This window comes from Macrobrachium nipponense, chromosome 8 (assembly GCF_015104395.2).
Source record: "Macrobrachium nipponense isolate FS-2020 chromosome 8, ASM1510439v2, whole genome shotgun sequence".
Taxonomy (NCBI): Eukaryota; Metazoa; Arthropoda; class Malacostraca; order Decapoda; family Palaemonidae; genus Macrobrachium; species Macrobrachium nipponense.
The window spans coordinates 39,240,582-39,263,018 of record NC_087203.1 but is presented as its reverse complement, the minus strand read 5'-3'; the positions used below and the strand labels follow the sequence as shown (position 1 = coordinate 39,263,018).

The following is a 22,437-nucleotide window of genomic DNA, read 5'->3' as shown; positions in this document are numbered from 1 at the left end:
ACTTAACTTATGTTCATTTCTTCTCAGGCCACCATCTTAATATAAAAATATCAATTTTTTCCTCTATGTTTTTACGAGCATTACGAATTGTCAGTCCACAATATTTGGATCAAGAAATTGAATACATAAGAAAAATAGGGAAAGATTTATGCTATCCTTCACATATATTAGACATTTGTTATAATAAAGCCCACAAAAAGTTTTATACTGAAAACACACACAGAAAGAAAATTCTAAGAACATTCTCAGTTTGCCTTATTTTAACGGATTTGAAACCATTAAACCATTGTTAAAAGCTTTTAATGTCAACCTTGTTTCTTCCTATAATAACACACTAAAAAGAATGTTAATAAAAAATGGCCCCAGAGAAAGCAACAACATAATATATAAAATTCCATGTATGGATTGTCCCTCATTCTACCTCGGACAGTCGAGCAAGGGCTTAGAAGTAAGGCTAAGCCAGCATAAATACTCTGTAAAAACTGGGCAAAAATCTAATGCATTATTTATTCATTTAAGTGAAAACAACCACCGAATTAATTGGATTGACAGTTCAGTAATTGCACGGTCAAGAGATGTCTTATCACGAAATCTTTTAGAATCTGCTTTAATACAACTTACTTTTCATTGTAATTTCAATGTTAGTCGTGGCCTTTTTCATTTAGACCCTTGTATCTGTAACATGTTTAAGAATGACCTCAAATATATAATTACTGACTTAAATAAAAATCAGTTGCCTTAGAGTTATTAAAAAAAACTTTATTGTAATGTATGTCTGTCATTTTTTGTGAATATGGTTTTGTCTACCAGGTTCCGTATAGCTGTCACCTATAATCCTTTAATTGTCTGGAGATTGTATCTAAGATGATTGTCTTAAACCTTTAATTGCACCCTTTGTTTATGCTTGTTTGGGAAGGTTTCTTATCTTCCAGGTGTGTCGGATTCTAGGCACTAATCCTTTTATAATCCCTATCTGTCAGTTATACGAACCTTCTTGTATTGTCTTTCCTCGTATTTTTGTCAGTAGCTGCTTCAGTAAAGGGCTTGTCAGCCGAAAGATCTCGCAGACTCCTTCGTTTATTTTTCCTTCGTGGCATTTATCTTTATTTATGGATTTTATCACGTTCCTAACTTTCGTGATTCTGTTATACATATATATATATATATATATATAGATATCTATATATATATATATATATATAGTATATATATATATATATATATATATATAAGAATCTGACAAAAGAAAAAATGTGTAAGAGCCTGACAAGCAAAAAAAAAAAAAAAAACTAAGAACCTGACAAGAAATAAAAACAAAAATTCTATACAAAAACCTGACGTCATCACCGTCTAAACCCAAGGCAAGATGTCGTCCAGAGGCATTCAAGTAACTCGAAATATCCAAGGTTAATTACCTCCCCATGCAGCGAAACTCGCTTCCTTACCATTTTAGAGATAGTAAGAGAAAAAAAATATATATATGAAATTCTTCTCCAAAGCCCCCCCACCCACCTCTCTCTCTCTCTCTCTCTCTCTCTCTCTCTCTCTCTTCTCTCTCTCTCTCTCTCTCTCTCTGCTGCACTAGCGTAAATATACACTTACATTAATAAATCAATGCCGTTAAAAATAAATGAAGATCGTAAATTAATTGTGGCAACTTTCTGCTTTAAAATTTATAATATATAGATATATATATATAATATATATATTATATATTATATAAATATATATATATAAATATATATATATATATATATATATATATCTTTATAATTATTATTTTATATTATATATATTTAGTCCTTTTAATGTATTATTTTGTTAGTCTTCTTTCTAAAACCTTCAAACGTACTTCGTCTAAACCCTGAATGTGATTCGGGAACGATGGCATTTGCTCTATGCAAAAAATTATATACTGTAAACAGTTTTAAAATCGTGATAAAGCTGCAATACGGAGTTTTCGCTAAAATTATAAAATCCACATCATTCTAACTTTGAAGACCAAACAATGGGGCCTTTCAGGTCATTCAGCCAAGAGGAAAGTAATTTCAAGTAATCCAACCATCAAATTCCCTCAGGCGAGTTCTTTGATCTCTATGGTAGCGAGCATTCTCTGTTATGACAACCCACTAGCAATGATCTGAAGTCAGAATGACCGTACGTGACAACGAGGTCTGAAATGTGGTTCGTATGTGAGGAACAATGGTTTTGTTCAAATCCCAACTTCTGGTCAGTGAGCACTTTCATTTCGCAGCCAACATGATAATACTTAGCCTTGTTACCTAAGCGTCACTTCCGAGGTGCTATAGTAGATTTACATCAACCATGCATCTGATGGCTAGGCCTCCCCCTTGCGACGCTCCTGATTGGCTGTTGATAAGCCAATCACACGGCTGGAAACTCAGTCTCTCGAGAGTTCACATAGGCAGCATCAGTGTTCCGAGCTCTCCTGAGGAATACTTTTGAAAAGAGAGGTGGAACATACATCCTGCTACGTGAACTCTCTCGACAGACTGAGAGTTTCCAGCCCTGTGACTGGCTTATCAAGAGAAAAATGAGCCAATCAGGAGCGTCGTAAGGGACTGACCTAGACGTCAAATGCACGTTGATGTGAATCTACTATAGTACTAAACATGGCGGAAGCTCAATGGGACGCCGTATTTAGTACTAGCCCCTCGGCGATCAATGGTATCGTTTATTAACATAATTTGTCGACCATACAATATAGAAATGGGTGTACATGATACTTTGATCCCCGAGGGGCTGGTACTAAACACGACGTCCCATTGACCTTCCGCCATATTTAATACTAGCACCTCGGATGTGACGCGTAGATACAAGCCAAAGTAGCACGGTAAAAATAATAGCATTTCTAGGTGAAAATCAAGAACGATTAAAAAAAATTATTTAAAAATCAAAGAATCATACTAAGAGCATGTTGAAAACTAATGTGAAAGTCTTGATAGGAACAAATGAACTAAAACTTAAGACCAAAATTTAGCTGTTAGTCTCACACGAAAAACTGTAAATGTAGTTAGTTGATAAACGATTAAAAAAAAAAAAACACAGGATGTTACAATAATGTAACTAGCTATTATATATAAGTTGATTTTGCATTCAAAATGCATAGCACCCTGTATCTCATCATATGTTGAAAAAATAAAAATTTGCTAAAACATAAATGCACATGAGGCATGAGTACGTGATTTTCATCAAAGATTTTCATAATCTAAATTGTATATACGAGTGAGACGGTCACATTCGATCCTCAAACGGCTTACAACGACTTCAACCTTTTCGTTAGCAATAAAGTTTGTAGGTCAAGGGGTAATGGTTATTATTTTCAATGCTTTTATATTTAGTATTATTGGCAATGTGGCAGGGGGAGGGGGGGAAGGAGGTGGAAGCCACCTCTCTTGCCACTTCCTTAACATATGACTTAATTTGTCTTTTCATATCATAGTGGGGGACAATTTTACAGCACTGCAATTATTTAAATTGGCTTCTTTCGCATTCCTGCCTGCCAACTTATTACCACTGAATTCCCATATTAAAGGAAGCCCAACAGAAATGAACAGATTTGGTTCCACAAGAAGCGTGAAAGAGCCAACCTTGAGTTTTTATACCTCAAGGACGGCAACTATGAATAACTTTCAAAGAATCTAAATGCACTCTTGGTCACAGTTCATGATACATTTTCCATGACTGTTTTAAACGAATTCTAAAGCCTCAAATATGCCTAAGTTGTGTAAAGCGGCGCAAACTTATTTACGTATGTTTTACCCTAAAACGGCACTATAGGCGAAAGTACTGTGCACCAAAGAAAACCGTAAATTATCAAAGGGGTAACCACTACAAACGAAAACGAACGATTCCGCGGATTAATTTCCGAATATTATGCGTAATTAATGGGGGGAAATAATGGGAGAGTACCTCTGGCAATAGGCTGACCGAATAAAACTCATCATTTAACCAAAAAACAGAATAAAACCTTCATTTGAGAAGTTTTGCAAATTTAAATTCCTTTCCCCAAGACGACTGCACCACCGTGTAACATCCAGCTTAAGGACAAAAAGCCCTGTTTCACAAACTGTGATACAATTTAACAACAGCATCTAATCAAACAATGATATAATTATTTTTCTTATTTGCTCATGAATATCTTTGTACTCTATCACCAAAATTTATTAATCAAATATGAAAGGTTTATTCTTCTTTTACTTGTCCACGTATATCTTTATTTTCTATCCCCATGATTTACCAATCATAGAATAAGTTATTCTTTTATTTGTTCATGCGCATCTTTATTCTCTATTACCACGATTATCACAGCGTTCTCAAATTTAAAGCCACGATCAAAGAGAGATTACATATTAATTTGTGTCCCACACCGTTAATTCTTCCACATTTCGAGAACAATTTACGTTTTCGGTTGGGTAACTACAGAAGAGTAATGATTATTAACCTTTATTATGAAAAACTAAAAATGGAAAAACGTTCTCTTTTCTCAAATACGTTATGAATACAATAACTTGGTCTTTACACTGCACGACAAACCACTAAAGTGTGTTAGGCCATACCCCTGACAATATAGGAGGAACCAGTGTGTCAAAGTGGCTTATTTTGTTGGGAAAGAACAAAATCTGGTGAATAGTACCAATAAAAATGTAATAAAAAAAATCAGACAAAACATGCACGAAAGATACAATGGGAAAAACCTATGCTTCATATCCATCATCATTTGAGAAAAGAACTTACCAAAATCAGCAATCAAGTGGGGCTAAGCAAACTAACCTAACCTAACCTATGAAGCCACTTCCATTTGGTCCCCAAAGCTTTCACTACTACCATTTACAACGCAGATTAAAGGAACATTGCAAGAGTAACCTCTATGGACTGCTAGGTAATAAATGAACTCCAAGGCTGTCCCCAACTCCTACAACCATCCCTACCCTTTCCAAGCTATTGGCATTATGGATGCTGTCTCCTGACTAACACATCTTAACTTAACCTAGTTTGCAATGTCCTACATGACCAGGAGTGCCTGACACCCCTAGAATGCTTCACCCTCAGCATAGCTCCCCATACCTTACAGACACTGTTGAAAATACAAGGTGCATTTTCCTCCATACACACCTGTGCAGGAGGTCCATGGTTAGGTTATTTTCTGAAGAAGCCCTTCACACTTGCTCATTACACTATGACAAGTTTTGAGGTATAGCCTACTCATGGTGAGGTGAACGTACGCAGGATGAAACTGAAACATGTGAAGATGATTTGGAAGATATTGAAAATGAGTGCAGAAAAGAAGAATTTGAAAGGATGCTAGAAGAAAATTTTAATAAACATGTTAGGGATGTGATTACATCAGAGCTTGATGAGAAGGAAAGGGAGTGAAAATGATGGTGATCATGAATGAAAATGATGGTGATCATGAAAATGACATTAGTGTTGACAATGGTGACGATGAATATACAGGTGAGCAGACAGCATAATGTATGGCTTATATATGCCACTGCATTAAGCATGACTGCATTGTGCGGTGTGGAAGAGATGAAGTTATACAAAGCAAAGCACAGCAGCATCTCATGGCGGATGAGGAGTCCATGTGGTCATATAATCCAATCCACCCGCCCCCAGTTTCCATCCATTCAGTGCGACCCCAGAGATGTCTGTGCCTGTCCCTATCAACTAACTTGGTTTCTTCCATTTGTTTCTAACACACTAGTCTCTCAAGTATTTGGTGACTGAAACAAATATGTATGCACAATCTGCAGAGTTCAGGTGTGGATAAGGACCCAGTTTTCATAGCACATGTAATATTACCAATATTGCACAATGCCTGGGATTGCACACATTCGTGGAGCATTGCTCTATATAATCAGCACAATCTTTCCTTAGATGAGAATACACTTCCTTACAAAAAATTATCCATAAAAGTCTATAAAATGATATTGTTAAGATACAATAAAGTTTTATACATACTTACCTGGCAGATATATACTTAGCTATAGACTCCGTCGTCCCCGACAGAATTCAAAACTCGCGGCACACGCTACCGGTAGGTCAGGTGATCTACCATTCCCGCCGCTGGGTGGCGGAATCCCAACCATTCCCGTTTTCTGAGCCAGATTTTCTCTTACACCTGTCTCCTGAGGGGAGGCTGGGTGGGCCCTTAATCGTATATATCTGCCAGGTAAGTATGTATAAAACTTTATTGTATCTTAACAATATCATTTTTATACATGCGACTTACCAGGCAGATATATACTTAGCTGATTGACACCCTTGGTGGAGGGCGAGAGACAGCTATATATATAACCAAAATTCTAATAACGGGAAACAACAATTGTTGTAGGATATCAATCCTTGGTTCTTACCTGTTTGGGCTGAAGACTTCATGATTACTGTCATTTAGTCTGCCTGCCTCAAGAGCTTCAGTGAGGTAAACCACCTATGACCGAACAGCCCTTCTGGATCATGTCAATGGGGGCTAGCCCGCTTACGCGACAGAACCTGCATGGATCGTACCAATGGGGCTTACCCGCTTACATGGCAGAGCCTGACCTGTATCTTATCAATGGGGGCTAGCCCTCTTACATGACAGAGCTTTAGGCTTTACATAATGCACAACGAGGAGACCAAAAGTTAATCCCGACCACCTGACCTTCCTAACCATGTTAAATCTAAGAACTGAAAAGGGTTCTTCCTATACCCTCTTTCAGTCAACCATAAAACCAAACACCATAATGTTAAAATTACATAACCTAACTAATTAGGATTAACCTCAGCTCCTCCTCCCAGCACTAAATCCGCGGACACATATGCTCCCAGTGAAAAGCACTTCTCATAAGTAACCTCTCACATCCTTTAGATAGTGAGAGGCGAACACTGAGTTACACTTCCAATACATGGATTCAATTAGATTTTGAAGGGACCACGTTTTATGAAAAGCCATTGAGGTTGCTATGGCCCTCACTTCGTGTGCTTTTACCCTGAGGAGTTTAAATTGTTCTTCACCACATTTAAGATGCGCTTCCTTAATAACGTCTTTAATGAAAAACGTAAGGGCGTTTTTTGATATTGGTCTTGTAGGATCCTTGACCGAACACCAAAGACTTTCCTGCGTACCTCCCAAAAGAGACTTTCTTTGTAAATAAAATTTTAGCGCTCTTACTGGACAAAGGGTCTTCTCCTTTTCTTCCCCCGTAAGAGAAGAAAGTGCCTTCACTTCGAAGCTTCTAGGCCACGGTTTTGATGGGTTTTCGTTCTTGGCTAAGAAGAGAGGCTTAAAAGAGCAAAATTGCAGCCTCCTTCTTAAACCCCACTCTGCCCTCTAACGCTTGAAGTTCACTCACCCTTTTTGCCGTGGCTAAGGCGAACAGGAATAGAGATTTCCTCGTCAAATCCCTAAAAGAAGAATTATTGGAAGGTACGAATCTTTCAGACATCAAATAATGCAGCACTATATCCAAGTTCCAACTGGGATTTTTATTATTCTGACTTTTTGAGGTCTCGAAAGACCTAATAAGGTCATGTAGATCCTTATTGTCCGACACCTCCAGACCCCTATGCCTAAACACCGAGGCCAGCATACTTCTATACCCCTTGATCGTAGATACCGCTAGGCCACACTTTCTTCTAAGGTAAAGAAGAAAATTTGCAATGTCGCTTATAGAGGTACTGGAAGAGGATAGCTCATGCGTCCTGCACCATCTTCTAAACACTTCCCACTTCGACTGGTACACCCGTAATAATGTGGCATGGTCTCCTGGCTCTTGCGATTGCTTTTGAAGCTTCGCGAGAAAACCCCCTCGCTCTAACGAGTCCTTCGATAGTCTGAAGGCAGTCAGACTTAGAGCGGGGAGGTTTTTTGTGATACCTGTCGAAGTGGGGTTGTTTGAGAAGATCGCTCCTTAGTGGGAGCGATCTGGGAAGATCCACTATCCACTCCAGCAACTCTGTCACCCAATCTAGGGCTGGCCAAAAGGGAGCGATCAAAGTTAATTTCGTTCCCTCTGAGGAGGCAAACTTTCTTATTACTTCCCCTACCAGTTTGAAGGGGGAAAAGCGTACCCGTCTATTCCCTTCCAATCCATGAGGAGACCGTCTATCGCTATTGCTCTTGGATCCGCGATGGGGTTGCAATAATTCTCCAACCTCTTGTTCCAGTTGGTTGCGAACAAGTCTACGTTCGGCCTTCCCCATAACCCCCATAACTGATCGCACACTTGAGGGTGGAGAGTCCATTCGGTGGGAAGCACTTGGTCTCTTCTGCTTAGCAGATCCGCTCGAACATCTCTCTCTCCCTGAATAAATCTCGTTAGAAGAGAGATCTGCTTCTCTTGCGCCCAAAGCAAAAACAACTCCCTCGCTGTCTCGTAAAGGGAGAATGAATGAGTTTCCCCCTTGCTTCCTGATATATGCTAGGGACTGTCGTGTTTGTCTGATTGACCTGAATGATCGATCCTAAAATATTCTGTTCATTGAAAGTGCAAGAGAGCTAGGTGAATGGCTTTCAGTCCTTTTTGTTTATGTGCCAGGACACCTGAGCTCCTTCAGGTTCCCGACACTTCTTGCGAATCCAACGTTGCTCCCCACCCTACGTCCGATGCGTCTGCAAACAACGCTCGGAGAGGGCTCTTTATGTGCAAGGATATTCCTTGACCGAGTTTCTTCGGGTCTAACCACCACCGAAGATCTTGTTTGACCTTGTCCGTTATCCTGAATGACTCTTCGAGGTCCTGGGAACTTTGATCCCAGTTCTCCTTCAGATAATACTGAAGGGGTCTTAGGTGCAGTCTCCCTAGGGAAAACGAACTGCTCCAACGAGGAGGAAATGGTTCCCAGCAAACTCATCCACTCCCTCGCGGAACAATGTTCTTTCCCTAGAAATCCTGACACCTTTGTAAGGCAGCGCTCTATTCTCTCTGTTGACGGAGACGCTAGAAAACCCCGAGAATCCATCCGAATCCCCAGATAAACTATGTTCTGCTGGGGATCCAGCTGGGACTTCTCGAGGTTGACTAGGAGTCCCAATGACTGCGTCATCTTTAATGTTACCGAAAGGTCCTCCAGACACTGTTGCTTCGACTTTGCTCGTATTAGCCAGTCGTCCAAATACATCGAGATTCTGATCCCCTCTAAATGTAGCCAATGCGCCACATTCCTTAGGATACCCGTGAAGACTTGCGGGGCCGTCGAAAGTCCGAAGCAAAGCGCTCGAAATTGAAACACTCTTTCCCTGTGACATGAATCTTAGGTATTTCCTTGATGCCGGATGAATTGGCACATGGAAATATGCATCTTGAAGGTCCAGGGATACCATCCAGTCCCCTGGACGAAGAGCAGAAAGTACAGAGGAAGAGGTCTCCATCGAGAACTTCTTCTTGATCACAAAGACGTTCAGCGCACTTACGTCCAAAACCGGCCTCCACCCGCCCGAGGCTTTTGGTACCAGGAATAGACGGTTGTAGAAACCTGGTGAACGGAGATCTTGAACCGGTTCTATTGCCCTTTTCTGCAACATAAGTTCTACTGCTTGCAGGAGAGCTTGACTCTTGACAGGATCGTTGTATCTCGCTGTTAACTCCCTTGGAGTTCTTGTAAGGGAGGATATTCCCTGAAGGGGATGAGGTATCCTCTCTCGAGGATCGAGAGGGTCCAGCTGTACGCCCCGCCCCTCTCTTCGCCCAGACTCTGGCAAAGTTTCGACAGTCTGGCGCCTACCGCTATCTGGAGGACTTCTTCTTCATTTTGCCTTCCCTGCAGGTCTCCTGGAAGGTCTTCCTCTGGTATCCGGTCTTCTACCTCTAAAAGGGGTTCTTGAGGAGGAAGAGGCTCCTCGAAAGGGCTGCTGAAGAGGTGCTTATCCTTCTTTGAAAAGGAACCGCAGGCTTGAACCTCTTTGCTGACTGTGTCAGTAAATCCTGTGTGGCTTTTCCAGCTAATGATTTTGCTACATCCCTCACCGTGTCCTGTGGGAAAAGGTGGTTCGAAAGTGGCGAATATAGCAAGGCCGACCTCTGTAGAGGAGATACTGACTTGGACAGGAAAGACCCATACACTGCTCTCTTTTTCAAAACTCCCGATCCAAAAAGAGCAGCCACTTCCACCGAACCGTCCATCACCGCTCTGTCCAGACACGATAACACACTCGATAATTCTTCCATCGTGACAAATTCGGGATCTTGGGCTCTCTTCGCAAGGGCTCCCAAAGCCCAGTCCATAAAATTGAATACTTCGAGCGTCCTAAAGAGTCCCTTTAGTAGATGGTCCAGTTCACACATCCCCCCAAGTCGCTTTTGCTGATAGTAGAGCGCGCCTCCTTGAAGAATCTACTAAGGAAGCGTAATCTGCGTCTGCCGATGAGGCAGTCCTAAGCCCATAGGTTCCTGGGTATCGTACCATCTTCCATGTTTACCCGTCAACTTTGAAGGAGGCATGAAAAAACAGTCTTGCCCGCCTCTCTTTTATTCTTAAGCCATTCTCCAAATCCTTTGAACGCTTTTTTCATACTAAGGGCTGGACGCATTTTTACAAATGAGGATGCTTTTGGAGACTTCGTGCTCGATAGCAAAGATCCTGGAGAGGGCGGATCCGCTGGTTGAAGCTTATCTCCGAACTCCTGAAACAAACAACAAGGACAATCTCTTATAATCAGAGACTACTACATCCACAGGTAATCCTTCATCCGAGACTTCTTCTAAGTCTCCGGCTGTCGGGGATCCTTTCGGAGAAGAGCGGTTCTTAGTTGTCGAGGGACTTCTGTCAAACGAAGAAGAACGTCGTCCGTGTGACAAAATCCTTGCTACTACAAGGCGCAATAGAGTTCTTAAACGCACGAGATCTTCTCTCAGGCACCTGTTTCCTACCAGGTGAAGGGCTCCTACTCTCCGAAGAACTCATAAAGTTGCGAAGGAAGGGTCTTACTCTGACCTAAGCTCGTACAAGGAGCCTGGCGCCTACTCGAACTCCTGACGCCTGCTCGACTCTGGCGTCTGTTAGACTCCTGGCGCCTACCCGACTCCTGACGGCCTGCTCGACTCCTGAAGCTGCTTGATTCCTGGCGCCTGCTTGACTCCTGGCGCTTGTCGTGACTCCTTGTAGGCTCTTGACGCCTCTCACAAGACTCCTGGCGTCTGTTAGGCTCTATACGCCTGTGATATTCTTGGCGCCTACTAGGCTCTGTCAACTCTATGTTTCTAACAAGCTCCTGCTTCTTTAGGCTCTTGACGCCTATCCTGATCCTCAGATGAGGAGTCCGACTCCTGACTTCTCCTAAGAGACGTAGCTGACCGCTTGCTCTGCGAGCGGCTACCGCTGGGAACTTTCTTCCTATAGATAGGAGAGGATCGTTTAAAGGGAGAACGAGAGAGTCTCTCCGGTGATGAGCGCCTGCTAGAGTGAGAAACTTCTCTCCTACCAGGAGAAGAAAATTTTGATCTCTTCACTGGAAGGGAGGAGTCTTTCCTTCGAGACGAATCCTATGTCGAGGCGCCTACCAAGGCGGATATTTGCTCCTGTAGATTAAGCAGGAAAAGCTTTGTCGGATCTTGAGGCGCTGGAGACGGTCTTCTCGCCCTCTTACTAGTCGAAGGAAAATCCTCTGGAAATCGCTCTGGGCTTGAATCAAAAGCGTCTCCTTTCGGCGCTACCCTCACGATCTCTTCAGAGGACGAGACTTCGAAGCAGAGCTCCATCCACGCCTGGACGAGGAGGAGTCCGACGCAGAAAAACACTCTTCCAGGATGCCTTTTCTACGGCTATCCAAGGCAGCCTGGGTCGTTACTTCAGGGTCTGCCGAAGGGACGCCTGATCGTTGGGGATGCTCCACATCCTCCCTGCGGCTTTTGACATTCCTCCTCCCCTGGTCCTGGGAGTTGGAAGCGGTCTAGGCCTAGGAGCAATGCGGAGCCGATCAGACGCCCCCTCCACTCGCACTGGGGTCACTGTATTCACTGACACTCTTACCTTGTGTTTTCATAGCTTTAAGCTGCTCCTGAAGCTCCTGATCGAGGATCTCATTTTTTCCATTTCTGAAAATGAATCCTTAGATTCAACACAGGGAGAAGGGGCTGAGGTTTATGGTGAGAAACATCTCTAGTTTGTTAATTTCTGATTCAGGCTCAAAAGAACAAGATCTACTCGAGCTTCTAGCTGACGCTTTCCTAGCTCTATCCTTCTCTCTTTTCTTAATATAAGAAGCTAAATCCTTCCATCCTTGCTCCGAAAGCCTTCACATTCAGCACAAGTTCTATCAAACGCACATTCAGACCCTCTACATTTACTACAAAGCGTATGAGGATCTACCTCTGCTTTAAACAACCTAGTTCTGCATTCTTCCCTTGCACAAACCCTAAACTTAGGTGTTACTTTAACTTCAGCCATCTTAATAGAAAAAACCAAATCCAAGTCCTAATCCAGTCCAAAATAAGCGTATGCCAATCCCGAGAATAAACAAGAGTACTTCACCAAATGAGTCCAACCAATTCTCGGCAAATGAGCAGAATTCCAATCAGGAGAGACCAAACAACAGTTGTTGCCGGCCTCAGCGACAGAGAAAATCTGGCTCAGAAAACGGGAATGGTTGGGATTCCGCCACCCAGCGGCGGGAATGGTAGATCACCTGACCTACCGGTAGCGTGTGCCGCGAGTTTTGAATTCTGTCGGGGACGACGGAGTCTATAGCTAAGTATATATCTGCCTGGTAAGTCGCATGTATAAAACCATAAAGCCATGACAAGAATAGCATCAAGCTTTATTTCTTATGTGAGGCTGAAACCAGATTAGTCCTGGACTTTTATAATTATCATGGTGTGTTGTACATTCCCCAAAATACTGTGTTTGGACTTTTGGCACCATAATTGAATAAAGGACACCATATCTTTATGGATCACTTTTACAATTCTGTTATCCTGTCCATGGAACTTTTGGAGTATACTGCACATATACTACTGGCAACTTGCAGCTCATGAGAGCAATACCTAAGCCAATGCAAGTGCTTGCATGTTCCAAGGTGCCTTGGAATACACTCTACTACTGCTGCCAAGGGAATAACTTAATGATGTTTTGGCAGGATGGTGCAGAAATTGAGGAGTTAATGCACCAAAAGTGAATATGGAAGCAGCAATTCAGTATTCCAAACAACAAACTTTAAACATACACGTGTGATACAACAGTATATCAAGTACATGATTGGAGTCCAAAGATTTAACCACAAGATCAAATACTACAGCCTGAATCACAGCACGGATAAATAGAAACTGACTCTACTGGCGTTGAAAAAGATGCACTGCTCTACTTTGGCATCAAAGAATGGCATGCTTGTGACACTAAAACTCCCTCATGTCCCCTCGCTGCATGCCAAGCCAGCGAGGTAGCACTATCTTTCCGCTGTCAATACTGATAACCTGCTGTCTTGGAGGAAGGAGATGATGATGCAAATCTCCTCTAGGAAACAGCATCCCCTAAGATGGGGCCAAGGATCTTGCATCCTACTGGACATCTTAAGACAGCATTCTTTCAACATGTCCTTGAATAGCCAATGCCAATGGGGAGACAGAAACGATGCCGTGTGTGCTCCTAGAGTGGCAAAAGGATGGAAACCTCATATCAGAGTGGCCAGTGTCTGGTGGCATTCGGCATATGGGGAAACTGCTTTAAGAGGTATAATACCCTCCAAAAGTACTGATCAAAGCTGTCCTCAAGAGGAAGGGGGCATGGCCAGCAACTGGAATTTCCTTCAGTCAGCCACTGTGATGAGACATATCTTGGCTGCGTCTACCTGTCCCTCAACTGAAAGTCTCGTTACTTTTGCAAGCATATTTTATATATATATATATATATATATATATATATATATATATATATATATATATATATGTATATATATATGCATATTATATATGTATATATATATATGTATATATATATATATGATATATATATATATGTGTGTGTGTGTGTGTGTGTGTGTATAATTATTTTGTAAATATTTAGATATTTATTTATTTTCTAATCACATATTTCATACTTTTTTTGAGTGTGAGAGAGTGGATTGTTTGACAAACTGCCATTTATTTGTTTTACACAAGAGCCATACAATTTTGTTGTTGAGTTTTCCATATTTTCCTTATCACAAATATACTTCTTTTTAAATCCAATAATAAGGTAATTTACTTGGGCGCATTCTGGGAAAACTCTATCACAAATAATTTTTTCAGCAAAATTTTTTGGGTGGAAAAACGCAAAACTTTCTAGGTTTGGTTAAGGTCACAGCCCTAATAGTATTCATTTCACAGTGCCCTAAGTTAGGTTAGCATGGGGTCCAGGGCTCCCCCAATTAAGAACCTGGCACCCTAGCCTAAGTTACGCGGGGAGGTCCAGGGGGAAAAGCTCCCTCGGTTTAGTATTTCACTCATTCTGTTTTCCCCTCATCCAAAATCCCCGGCTTCCCAAAGTGGTCACCAAATTGTAGAAAATGAGGGGGATGGAACCTTATCTCTAAAACTACAAATTTGCTGCTGAAATGACAGAAATGTTCAAAACACAGGTTCAAACATAGGAAAATCACGTACTCAACAGGTCTACCATACGCTAGGCAATAAAATTTTACACTAAACCATTACTTATAGCTAGCAATCAGGAACTGAAACCCCCACATGTAAGATACCTAGCTAATTTGCTAAAGAAACCAATGTCAGAAACGTTCAGAACCAATACCTATTAGCTACCCAAGATAAAAAATTATATATTCAGGTCCAAAATACAATAGGTAATGGTTTAAATTATATATTTCCGGCTGGGCTTCGAGGTTGACCTCTGAATGGCAGTGTACCTAGGTAGTAGGTAATAGGCTACTTTGTCTTCTCTACTTTTCTAAATTACATTTATCCTACTTCCTGAAATACCCTACTTCCTAACTGCATAATTCTGAACCAATTACACTACCAAGATAACTTTAAAAATGTGTGAAAAACAGTAGTATACCTAGTAGGTTACTATTGTGGTTACGATAACCTAGCCTAGAAAACAATGGCTTCCTGTATGACTTTTATTCTAAAAAATATTGTGGTTCATAAATTCGCATATTTAAAACTTGCATTATTGATCAAGTTAAAATGATAAAATAAATCTTCATTTACCTTTCTGGAGGAGAAATGTCCCGCTAATATAAGAAATCTCACACCAGTCACAAATTGCAAGGAATGAGAAACTTTTGATCACAGGCGATTTGGTAACTCTTCTTCTTCTTCAAATTTTCGCTTCGGTTCTGGAAAAGCAGCATTTCAGTTTTCTGCCTCAGACATAAATCACCTTATCACAAACGCTGAAAATTATACGGCTACGTTCTCCTATTTGGTAATATTTTCCAGTGGTTATTTAGACCACTTCACTAAAAACCTACACAAGCTAAGCCTCTTGAATTGAATATGATTCCATTAATGGCGAAAGCTAGAACACTTGCTTCGAATGAAGTTGCCAGACATAAAGTTCCTTAGGTGGCAACTTATTCCCTAGCGACTAAATTTGATACTGTTATTAGCTATTTACCAATGACTTACAAGAAGATCTATAAATGACGGGACTAAGTTATTATACGATCGAAATCATTAATTAATCGATGTGGTTTCAATAACTTATTAATATTGGTGTTATATATCCAGAAAACGTGGATCATGAAAGTCAATAAATTTATGAAAAACAAAAGTAATGACAGCAGTTGGCGTAGAGATGAAGAAATAATAGATCGAGCAGGATACGCTCTCTCTCTCTCTCTCTCTCTCTCTCTCTCTCTCTCTCTCTCTCTCTCTCTCTCTCTCTCGAACAGTGAAATCCAGGGCAAGTTCTCTGAGCTGGAATTTAGCGATTAAAAACAAAAGGCAGATCAAGAAATGGGCATGTTGAATAAGATTCTAAAATCGTATCGACTGCAGCTATTGGCAAGGGTAAGTTCAATCATGCGGAAGGCAAAAGAACTGCATTGTTATACGTACTTGCTTTGACAATGAAATTTCAAGTTTTTCGATTTAATAAAGAAAGCTTAAGAAGAATATTAGGAATATGACGGGAGGATAAAATGAAAATTTATATCATAAATGAAATTACGCAAGTTTTGTATGTAGTAGATGAGATAATGATGATAGGGAGATTAAGATGCTTAGACACGTCAACGCGCAACCTCTAGCCTAGTAGATTCACATCAACCGTGCATCTGATGTCTAGGCTCATCCCTTACAACGCTCCTGATTTGCTGTTGATAAGCCAATCACAGGGCTGGAAACTCTCAGTCTCTCGAGAGAGTTCACATAGGTATGAGATATGTTCCACCTCTCCTGAGGGATACTCAGGAGAGGTGAAACATAGGCTACATCCTGCCCATATGAACTCTCTCGAGAGAGTGAGAGTTTCTAACTCTGTGTTTGGCTTATCAACACCCAATCAGGAGCGTCGTAAGGGACTGGCCTAGACATCAGATCCACGGTTGATGTGAATCTACTATAGTATCAGCTGGGTTCAAATGGGTACCAGAAGAGTTTGAGGAACATCAGGAAATAGTCCTTAGACCTTGCTAAGAACCTGGAGGCACCAGACTACTTCGATAAGAACTATAAGAAGACATCTTAAAGATGAGTAGTTATTTGTGAAAGACATGGCACAGATAAGACAGTGGACACTTTCACGCGACAATTAATTTGATGATGAAGAAGAAGAAATCTAGATAAAAAAAGGTGAATATATCAATTAATCAATAATGAATTGGAAAAAATAGATTAAGATACATTTCCAATGAGTAAGAAAACGGAACTGAAATAGCTAAGTGAAATTATGAATATAAAAATGAATACGCAAATAGATAAATAGAATATGAATAAAAATAAACAAACAAGTACTTAAGCAAACAAGTCACAGATAAAATAATAAAGTTATATGATTGAGACATAAATAGATGAAACAAATAAATAAAGACAATTAATGAATAACTAGAAATTAGATGGATTGTTTAATGATGACAAACTGAATAAAATAAATAAAAATATCATAAATGAAATATATATATCTACTATAGAACAAACAAAGAAATATTTGAAAATATAAATGACAAATAAGATAGATTATGTTCAATGAAAATTAACATAAAATCAAATGAATAAAGGGAATAAATAATTATGTAAATATCCAAAAGTCAATATATGAGAAAAATCAAAGAATAAAAATAAGCATATTAGAAATTTAATGACTAAATAAATAAACAAAGAAATATCAAAGAAAAAATCATAATGTTTATAAAAATGAAAATCTAAAAAAAATGATAATCGAAGTAACTAGAACAACTAATTAATAAGTAAAATATAATTAAATATATATAATATTCAAATGAATACAACTAATACATTTTATAACTAAATGCACAAATAGATAAAGAGAACCAACACAGAAACTGATAAACAATTGGAATTTGGATAAAGAAATACATAAAGTCAGTAAATAAGTAAAAAATAATATAATGAAACAAAAAAATGAGTAAATAAATAAAAACCAGTGAAATAAGATAAGCGACCAAATAAATAAGTAAAAAAGGAATAAATATAAATAATCAAATATATAAAACTTAAAAGAAATGTAAAAATGCCCTTATAAATAAATTACTCACAAAATAAGAATAGGAAAAATAAATAAGTGAATACTAAAAAAAAACATTTTCCCACAAATTAATAGAAAAATATTGAATAAATACTTAAATAATTTAGTATATGAACAGATAATTTTAATAAAATACATATCAAGTAAAATATCATCACAAAAATAAATAAAGTACTATATAATAACGGTAAATATAAATATATGCGAAAATAATACGAAAATTAAATAAATGCAATAAAAAAGGACGTTGCATAGAGAACAGTTAAGAATTAAACTTTCATTGATTATATATTAGTCAAATTAAGTTATCTGATTAATAGAAACAAGGCATAATCCGACTTCCAGCTTACTCGGGGCACATGCTAAAATCTACAGTCAAATAAAGCGTTGTTTCACCAACGAAAATTAAAATAAATACACTGTATTTTGTTAGAAATAATTTTTCTATACTGTTTAAAATGCACATTATTTATATTTTGCATTCCCATTCTAATAAATAGATCATAAATATCTTATCCTAAAATTCCTGCATCGTCAACTCAACGCAAAAACCCCTTTTCGGATATTTCTAGGTCTTCCTATTATTTTATATAATCGCTTGTATAACAGAAGTCGGAACATAGTGATAGTCCGTAAGCATGATGAGAATTGTGAACTTTTTTTTTTATAATTCTTTCTCCATTTTCATTCACGTTATTTAAATTCTCTATCTTCATATCAATTTTACAACTATTAACTGGAGGACCTACGGTATTTCCCTTTGAAGTAAAACTAAAATAAAACGATACCGGCAACGAACGCACCCGATATGTATGGAATGCTCCTCAATAACAAAGAGAAATAATACTAAAATTTCGCACCTCTTGTTCATCTTTAAATAAGTTGCAGGATACTTAGGATATTTGATAACATAATTTTAGCCATATATGCATGTTTTACACCTATCAAGTGAGAAAAGAATTACACTGAAAGAATATTTGCAATTTCTTGACATATTTCAAATGATATGTATACGAAAGCTCTTCGAATACGAATGATCACCACATGCATGTCATTCCGCTTTGGAAGTAGCTTACTAACTTCTCAAATATCAATTTTATTACATTCTAATTCTAATTCTTGAACTGTTCATCTAATAAAGATAAACTGACAGTACATCTTAAAGACAGCTTTGGCTAACACCTTTGCTGCTGAGTGCTGACTGGCGACTGAAATTATATTTCGCCACGTTGGAAAAATTCACGCTGTTTATCTTTAAGAATTAAGTGGCAAATACCGTGTGTTATTTCTATGTCCTTTTAAACCATTCATAGCTTTTGATACTCATTGATATTCCGAAAAATATAGTACTACGGCTGCACGGTCGCCTGTACAACTCTTTCACGGGTTGCAAAATACAATTGTAAACAAATACGCGAGTTTTGCGTAAAATTGTGAATATTGTTCCGTTATCCTGCTTCACGGTGTGCACCTATTTCGTCATCATTAAGTACTTACTTTGTTGGATTTATCAGTATCGAGGCTGAAATAAAACCATCGACACATTAAGGTTAGATTAATTATGACAAAGCGTCATGGTAACCTAGGTTTAGTAGGTCCAAAGTGTGCGGGCTCGTGGCACCCGTGGACAAATCTAACCTGATGTTCCTTTTAGTATCATAGTTACGCTCTATATGGTTGATATTACCTGTTCAAAATAGAATAAATTAAATGATAATAGGGTAAACTAAACCATGGTCAGGCTAGTGTAGCTATAAGGAGAATTGTGTACCTAGTAGGTAGTAGGGTAGTCAAGATCATCCAATCTTGTTTCTGGTAAACTAGGACGAACCAAAAAACTGTGAGGTTTTCCTCCTGTTACACCTTTCAAACCTTTTCACTGTCCATTTCCGTTTCAGCGCTGAATGGCCTTAGGTACCCCAGTGCTTGGCATGTATGCCTAAAGGGTATAACTCAATCAATCAATAAAACACCATAGAGTAGCCGAGGCTACAGAGACATTGGTTAGGTTATGTAATATAGGTAGTAGGTAGGTAGGTAGCTACTAGCCTATGATGCTTCAAGTTCTTGCTGGCTCAGGCTAGGCTGGGAACATAAGCCTAGGGTATCCCTTAACTGAACGAGTGGATATTACCTAGCTACTACCTAGTATCTAGTATAGCTACCTACTAATAAAACTCTGTTCTAGGTTAACTACCAGGGTAATTGATGAAATGGCCTCCTGGCGACCACCTTCCCAAAAATAACTTTAGCACTATTTGTAACCCAGGATAGACATCAGTCACGACCCAGCGGCCCTGGAAGCAACACCTCGAGACCTCTACTTTCCTCTCGAAGTAAGTGTTAAAAGTAATTTTTTGGGAAGGTGGTCGCGCTACTGTCCAGGTGGTTGTGAGGAGGCCATTCAATCATTTACATACCTTATCACAATATCTTTAGGATGACAGGTAGCCTAACTCTTATGATAGGATTACCTACCTAACCTAATAATTTTCATTCTGAACAAGATGAAATAGGTCAATGACCTTTATGATGATTTTTGGGGTGATTCTGTTGAATATAGTATTTAGCCTATAGGCTGTATATTGGAAGCATTGGGGTAACCCTTGGCAACCTGGCTCCCCGTGGGAAACTGGTGGCGTTGACATAGGGAAGAGAGAACCAGGTTCTGGTTAATCTTGGGTGGGACCAGGGAGTCACACACCCCTACCTCACAGCTTAGCTTTAATTTGAAAGATATGGTTTCTCACTAAGGTAGTGTTAATGGGTTAGGCTAGTGTTTGCGACAATATCGTCAAAATCAGCAAAAACTTTCAGAATGTTCATATTTAACCATAGGCTATTTAGCAGTTATCTATTTGTAAACTAGACTAGCCTATAATTAGGCTGTAAGATAGCATGTTCATTTCTTAATCTGTTCCTGTGGAAATACAAACCTTTACTACAAGCTGGAGACAGTTGTTGATCATAGTAGTAACAAGGTGGTGAACTACTGGAGGTGAGTGGGGCAATGCCCTTCACCCACCTGTCATATCCAAACACTTTTTCTTTGGCCTTTGTCAGGTGAGAACATCTTGCTCCTTTTCTCCTGACTTGCATTTTTTGTTTGAGTTTTTGTTGTCAAGGAATAGTCTAGGGTCATATTTGTAGGTGAGAAGGCTATTAGGGAATGTAGTGAATCTCCATCCCCCTCCTTTTTTCTTAGGTGGATACTGCGATTTAATACTTTTGTTGTCCTGTCAGAATCTATAGTGTTGCTGTTGTAGGTGAGAATTTACTGATGTTAACTAATTTTTGGTAGAGGAGGTAGCCTTGAAGTGTTAGCTTACCACTTCCTCTATTACACCCCTTGTTGGGTGATAGAATCAGCAGTGTTGCTGTTGTTAAGGAGAATTTACTGCTATTGGGAAGTCCTTGGTAGAGAAGGTAACCTTGAAGTGTTAGCCTACCACTGCCTCCTCTTGGGGTAGAGGTGGGTATTGAAGGAGGTGGTGGATCATATACAACCCTTACTGTGTGGAAGATGCCCTTGGGTATCAACTGCTGAAACTTCCACAGAGGAGGAAAACAAGACCTGAGCTGGGAGAGTAAGAAGCACAAGTGCTGTCCTTCTACTGTATTCTCCTTGCCTTGTCTCCTTCACCCTGCTCCTATACAAAAAGAAGAAGAAAGGGATGTCTAGGCCTCTTGCAAGAAGTTCCAAGGGCTTTGACTGAGCACTAGTTCCGATCTCTGAGGAGGGCATTAGCTCTTGAGCACCTGTTGGTGTTTGATTAGCTTTGGCCTGGATACTCCTGTAAATAAAACTCTGGTTTGTATACCTATGAAAAATACAAATTACTTTAAAATTTTGTATTTTAAATAATATACAATACTCCTAATACTCCTGTGAAATGAAAACTTAGCCTAAGGTTTTTACTGTAAATAAGAATGTTGTGTCTCAGATTTTGCTGGTAGGGGTTACTGTAGTTGTTAATGATAAGCTAATCTGTTCAAACTATGTAGTATTAAATTCGATGCAAAATATTTGTAGCAGCAGCCTGCATAGGGTTGCGAGTCAAAGCAGCTCGGTCAGTTAAAGAAGATTGCAGAGGATGCTTGTCATACTAGTATATTTTATGCAACAAACATAATGAACTTACTGTATGTCAATGCAACAAGTTAACATTAAGAGTAGGCAAAATAATCTTGAGATAACTCGATCCAAGAGTTTGAGATGAGAGTCAGCATCTTTGGAGAAGAGTACTCCAAACAAGGAAGAAGAAAAATAGTTAAAACGCTTGGATATAATGGTATCATGAAATGTTGAAAAACATTTCTGCAAGATACCAACATTTTTTGAGGAAACAGAGGAGGCAACATGATGTATAGTATATACTTCTCAGAAGTCAATTTCTTATCAAGATTTACACCTAAAACCTTAAAAGAAACACTGGCATTGAGAACAGCACCATTTAAGTGTAAATCAGGATGGAAAAACAAGTGTTATGGATTGACTATCATACTCTGAGTTTTAGAAGTGTTGAAATTTCTGACCCAAAGCCTACTTCACTCATGGATACAGGCCAGATTCATGAAGTACTACCTTACGATAACTTTTTGGTGTTTGGAAAATTTCTGTTGACAAGATTTTCAGGATTGGTCAAGAATAGGGCTGACATCTCCACTAATAAATCCTCTTTCCACACTAACTAAGCATCTTGGGGACTAAAGGACTTTAGTGTCACTTACTTGCATTTGGTTAAAGGCACAGCTATGGTACGTTACATTTTCTTTGACATCTTCATAATT

The 22,437-nt window shown here is 39.2% G+C and overlaps 1 protein-coding gene across 2 annotated transcripts in view; it reads right to left on the bottom strand.

Moving 5' to 3' along the window:
- The window catches only part of LOC135222697 (mucin-2-like), a 140,945-nt gene extending 125,452 nt beyond the window's left edge, over nucleotides 1-15,493 (bottom strand). Inside the window, exon 1 of one of the 2 annotated variants that reach the window (XM_064260884.1) lies at nucleotides 15,147-15,493. The gene's annotated coding sequence lies outside the window, so the exon portion shown is untranslated. The remainder of the gene's footprint in view (nucleotides 1-15,146) is intronic. The other variant, XM_064260883.1, reaches the window with a different exon arrangement.
- Between the last annotated feature and the right edge of the window lie 6,944 nt (nucleotides 15,494-22,437).